At 35.4% G+C, this 6,010-nt stretch overlaps 1 pseudogene; it reads left to right on the top strand.

The window, feature by feature from the left end:
* Window positions 1-539: 539 nt before the first annotated feature.
* LOC134249273 (hillarin-like) lies at window positions 540-3,568 on the top strand (annotated as a pseudogene).
* The last annotated feature ends 2,442 nt before the right edge of the window (window positions 3,569-6,010 follow it).

Below are 6,010 nucleotides of genomic sequence, written 5' to 3' on the forward strand. Positions count from 1 at the left end.
ATTTTGTAAATGCCGGAAAAAATGCAGACAGATGTGAGATGCCAATTAGTCTATTGATAGTAGTGGTAATTAACGTAAGTCACGTCGAAAAGTGACCATGGTCATGTATGATAGCCTAAAACATTGAACTTCGGTAAAGCAATATGACATAAAAAAAAGGCGGCATTGTGGCAACCCACTTTGAAAAAATTACGCACTTTGAAAAATTTTTCCAAGTGCGTTAAAATTGGGGACAAAATCAACGCACTTTGAAAAAAAATTTCAAAGTGCGTTAAATTTTGGATCAACTCAACGCACTTTGAAAAAAATTTTCAAAGTGCGTTAAGAGTCAACATCAATATATTTTACCATGAAGACACTTAACGCACTTTGAAAAAAAAATCATATTTTAGTAATGGAAAGATTTTATTTGTTATTTATCTTTCAACAAACTAACACTAACCCTAACCTAAAAAAAGAACTGGTTTATTCCCGTCGAAAAGAGGAGAAGATGGGTTTAAGATCCCTAGCCTCAGTCTAAATCTTTATCTTTCCAATACATGGGTAACAAACGGGGGAAGCGAGCAATAAACCCAAAAGGGGTAAGCTGCATTTTCAATGCTTATATGATGTATATATGTTTCCAAAATAAGTGGGGGACTGAGCCCCCCCCCCCCCCCCTCTCCCGTGGCCCTTCGCCCGGTCTCGATGTCTATGCTTTACTCAAAACATTTATATAATTATGCCTTTACCTAACTGGTATGACGTTGAAAACTTTCAATATTAAATAATTAATTAAAACAGATGAAAACTAGAAATTCTTAAGTACAGTAAAACGTATGAGAGAGAAAGAATTTTCTTAAGAAATAAACAACGTTATTCAGTGAACATGGCGTTATGAATAGAAATTGCTCTGCTGGCATATTCCATGAAAATGAAATTTTTAAAGATATACATCAGCAATTTTAAATTGTTCTGAATTTCATTTTTCCAAAAAAATATTATTAAAAAACTTATAAAATTATGTAGTCAGAGACTTCATGATAAAATTTTATCACATCAGTCCGCAATATTTTTGATAACTTCTCGTTGTCCTCTAAATTAAACATTTAAAGTTCTTATTAAAACGTCTATATAAAATCATTTTTCTGTACTTATGCATAAAAGTATTTCAAATATGATATTTGTTATTTAATAGATACAGAATGCTACCAAAATCAGAAGGCTGACGCGCATGACAAATTGCTTTCGGGTGCACAAAAAAGTCAAATATCAGAAAAATCACTACAATGGTATTTATTATTAGTACAATATTTTTTTATGCATTTCTTTTTAAAAACTATACACATATTTGTTGCTTAAAAATAAAATGATATCAGTTTGATAAATGTCCGAATAAGTCCTCATGATATTCTCAATAAATTTGACTCTCGAAAAAAAAAATGTTCCACTTTATGAAAGTCGTCTCTTTTCGAAGATGGATTCATAACTGTATTATGATTTTTTTTCTGCATTCAAGGTTTCAACACGTCAATGGAGATACTGGATTAAAAGCCTACGCCTGTGTAGAAAGAAAGTCGTTCCTTATCCTGTTATATGCTGTGTTCCTTTATAGCTAGTTTTTGTTAATGTTTGATTTTTGCTCATTTTATTCAGTAAAAAATTACATACAAGTTTTGTTTGGTTAGTTTTATTTGATATTAGTGCGGAAAGTGCGTTCGGCAAGGGGGGGGGGGGGGTAACCAGGGTCTTAGTTTTGTCCGTAAATACTCATATGGCTAAATATAACGACATTTACATTTGGGAATAATATTATAGAAACATACGCCCAGTGCTAAAAAAACACGGGCAATAAGCCACATCGCTTACATGAATTTTCGTGATGCCGTTCTTTACCAGATTTCCTTTAAATTACCTAATGTGGCCCCGCCCTATCTCCCCACTGGGTCATGATTTAAACAAATCAGAATGCTAACTACTCCAGGATGCTTCAATATAACTTGCAGCTTTTCTGACCCATTTTTTACTCAGAATATATATAAAGATTTTTCCTACATGTCAATATTTCTATGTTAATCTTTAATTCCCTATTGTGGCCCATATATATTTCAGGTAAGTATTGGGATACTATTGTTCCATAAAATTCCTCCTCCAAAACCAGCCTCGAACCGGAAGTCGGACATCTTAAGAGCAGCTGATATTGCCGAGGGAGATAAGAGAGCCAAAAAGGTACTCAATGCTTTAAAAAATTAACAATGAAAGAAAGATTTTGGTTACATTTTTTCATTGATAATGCTATCAAAGTAATCAGTTAGAAATTCAACATCGACTTTATATCAAAGTTTATTTTAAGATTAAGCCTGAATATGCTAATACATTTGAGGATATCGCAGAGTTGCTAACGAAAGGAATGTTGACGTCCAACAAGTACGCGAAATATTCTCCTGGGTCATCGGACAGAATGTTCAAGAAATAAAATATTCGTGATAATGAAAAGAAGGAAAATCATAATATACTCGCTTTTCACTCTTCTTTGTCGGTAAATATGAAGCTTATTTTGATAAGTCGATTCTAAGTTTGAATGCATCTGATTCTTTATACGGAGCACCTTTTTTCCCTTTTCTAGTGCAGCGAAAATTCCTTGTGCCATCATTCATGGCTTTGCTAAGAGTGCTGGTTATGAAGTCTGCCAAACAGAACTGGTAATCCTCCGCAACATGTGGAATGCAGTTTACGTCAATGGCGAATGGCGCTTCGTATTTCCGTTATGGACTTGTAAGGTAGTGGTTGGAAATAACACAGGAAAATGGACTCTGTGGAGGCAAAAGGTTAATATCTCTCTCTCTGAAAGGCACTACTCTCCCCAAACATTATGTTGTCATACACATGTATGATTTCAAATGTTTTGAACGTTACATGTATGTTGCTGTTTAAGTGATTGGTTACCCTATTTTTAAGCTTACACGCTTCTTTTGAATCCTATTTCGTTATAAAATTATAGTCTGTTTTTCAAGTAAGTACTTTAGCTGTTTTATTCCAAGGGAAAAGGAGTTCGTGAGAAGATGCCAGCTTCCACAGGGGAAAGTGTCGGTATTCTTTATGACTATGACTTTCTCCCTGATGCAGAAGAGTTCGCATACCGGTGTTTCTCGTACAACTCCGAGTGGCAGCTTCTGAGAAAAACTAAAAAGATGAGTTAGTAGAGATGCCATACTGCCGACGGTCTTTCGTTGACTATAAGGTAAAAGTTGTAAGTAAACCCAAGTGTGTTCTCATTTCTGAAGACAGACTGTGTAACATTTGCTGAAAGAGTTCCATCATGGAAGACATAATGATGACGTATGAATCATTCTATAATGATGAAGAGTCGAGCTCCTCGATTTCCTCGGAAGTTCAGTTAGAAAAATACGTCGCTGTACTAAACCAGAATGGTAAAGTGGCTTTCAACATTCGATTTCATAGTCCTTGGGTTTATAAAATTGACGTTCAAGGGATTTTGAAAGGGGATGTAATGTCCTGGTTGTGTTCATTTAAACTCATATGCAAAAATGCTAGGATGGACATCAAACCTTTTCCCTGTAACCTGTAACCTGGATGTTGGGTTTGATCCAAATTTTAAAACTGAACTTACCGTTCACGGTAGCTCAGTCGGTAGAGCACTCGCACCGTGATAGGGTGGTCGTGAGTTCGTATCTCGGCCGCGACTGTCGTTAAAATGGGTAGGAACTGTTATTTCGCCTTGCACTCGGCACTTTGAAGTGAAAGTTGCGGGTCCTTCGAATGAGACCTTAAAAACCGAAGCCCCGTGTCAGCGGCAGGCGTTGGCACGATAAAGATCTCTCACTGCTCAATGGCCCTGAGTGCCAAGTAAAGGTCAAAATTTGAAGCCCTTCACTGGCATACGGTGACGTCTCCATTTGAGTGAAAAATTCTCGAGAGGGACGTAAAACAATATACAATCAATCAATAAAACTGAAGTATGTGGATTGGTAGAAAGAAGTTGAGTGTTATGAAACGGGGTTTGTTGAACAGAGGAGTCGATTGTTGTGAAAAAGGGATTGGTTACATGGGCAGGGTGATTTGGTTGTTAATAATAATAATAATAACTAGAGCAAAGCTCGTTGCAAAGCCAAGAGTAGGTCTTCCGTCCTGTTTGACCGGAAGTAGCTTTTATTTTTAACAAAAATGTGAATTAACGCCCAAAAATGATTTGAATCCTCTAAAGCTAAGTTAATCAATGCAAAAATAAGCTATTTTTACTACTTCCGGTTTGACCAGAAGTAACGACGACGGACGGGAAATTTTTAAGCTCACAGAGCCATATGTTACCCAAAAACTTGTCAAGAACGGCAAAAATAAGCGTTTTTCGTCTACATCCGGTTTGGCCGGAAGTGACGATGATGGACGTATTTTGACGACTTTAATAAATTAAGCTTGACATTTTGAACAACTTTGCTTCTTTGACGTATTACAAATTCTCAATACTTTTTGAGATATAAAGGAAAAGATTTTTGGCCCCTCCAGGCCCTTAAATTTAGGGGCCAGCCCTTTTTTCGAGATACCATTTGAAAGATCTTGAAATTCTACAGTTCTTTTGTTCTACATGCTTTAACAAAATATTTCTAGGTAAAAAGTTATCGTTGAAAAGGTGTCAAATGTTTTGAAGTTCGCGATAGGACTATTTTTTGGCCCTAACGAGCTTCCGTACACAGCAATTTCGGTGAATGTGAAATACGTTCCGCACAACTACATTTATTGTTCTATTATCACTGAAAATCTCAAGATTTTATCTTAAGCCGTTTTCGATAAAACTCGCGGACAAACTAACCCCCTAAAATTCACTAAAATGCAAAAATCTCGGAACCGGAAGTGACGTAATCATAATAAAAAATATATGTCTAGATTTTTTCATATTCCATCAGATCTGAAGGTTTCATGAAAATCAAGTAAGCCGTTTCCGAGAACTCGCGTTCACAAAATCGGTAAGAAAAAAAAAACTGTGGAAAAGAAACCTAAGAATAACAGAAAGGTCTTCCGTTGGAAACGGAAGACCTTAATAATAATACTTTATTTATAGAAGGTAACCCGATAAGTGCAAGCACTAGTCTTCCTCGGGGCATTCTTTATAACACATATACAATGTATATACACAATAAATACAAATCACAAGGAGACAATAAAAAATGGACAGTACATGCATAATACCAAATAAATAAATAGATAAAACATCAACATTTCAGCATAGAGAGAGAAAAAAAAAATCACATAGAACTGTTATAAAAGATGGGGTGAGTTGGTGGGTGAATAAAGTAAATTATTATTAAATAATGGGTGGATATAATGAGTTGTTTGTTATGAAACAGCATTTTATCTTTTGATTTAATAAAAGAGATGCTTCCGTACTTTTTACAATACCTTTAATAAAATATAATTGTCAAATCTCTTTACTTAAGGACTGAGGAGATGTCCAGTACTTGTTTAGGAGGACCGAAAAAGAATCTCTTATGAACCGGATAAAGAAATTTGACAAGGTCCACGTGGAAGAGAACTCTGTCAATCTGGCTTCACAGTTTCTGAAGCCGTATGACGAGGATATGGCGCATGCGACCTGCGCCGGAACTGGAACATTTTATGTTGGGGTAAATATTCAAGACGGCATTTACCAATTCTTTATAAATAAATACTAATTTTAATTATCTTTAGTTCAATTTAAATGTTTACCAACAATCTAACAACAATTAACTTTAAAATATTTCCACTTGAGAAATACTTATATTGATTTTAAAACTTTCAGGTCAGCAACATAGTGTCTGATTTTTACGACATCTGACCATAGAAATTTTCGATATCAGGCTCGTACCAGAAATCATTCGAACATAAATACATCCGCTATGAAGATTCTTTCCAGAAATCATTCGAACATAAATACATCATACTTTGACATTGAATACTGTTCGTTATCTCTATATCCTTCCTGCAATGAGGCCCAAACATGAAGATGAGGATGAAGGTGTGGTTAGTTATCACGGAC

The sequence above is a fragment of the Saccostrea cucullata genome, unplaced genomic scaffold (genome assembly GCF_032062105.1).
Source record: "Saccostrea cucullata isolate Sc308-1 unplaced genomic scaffold, CSIRO_AGI_Scuc_v1 ctg23177, whole genome shotgun sequence".
Lineage (NCBI taxonomy): Eukaryota > Metazoa > Mollusca > Bivalvia > Ostreida > Ostreidae > Saccostrea > Saccostrea cuccullata.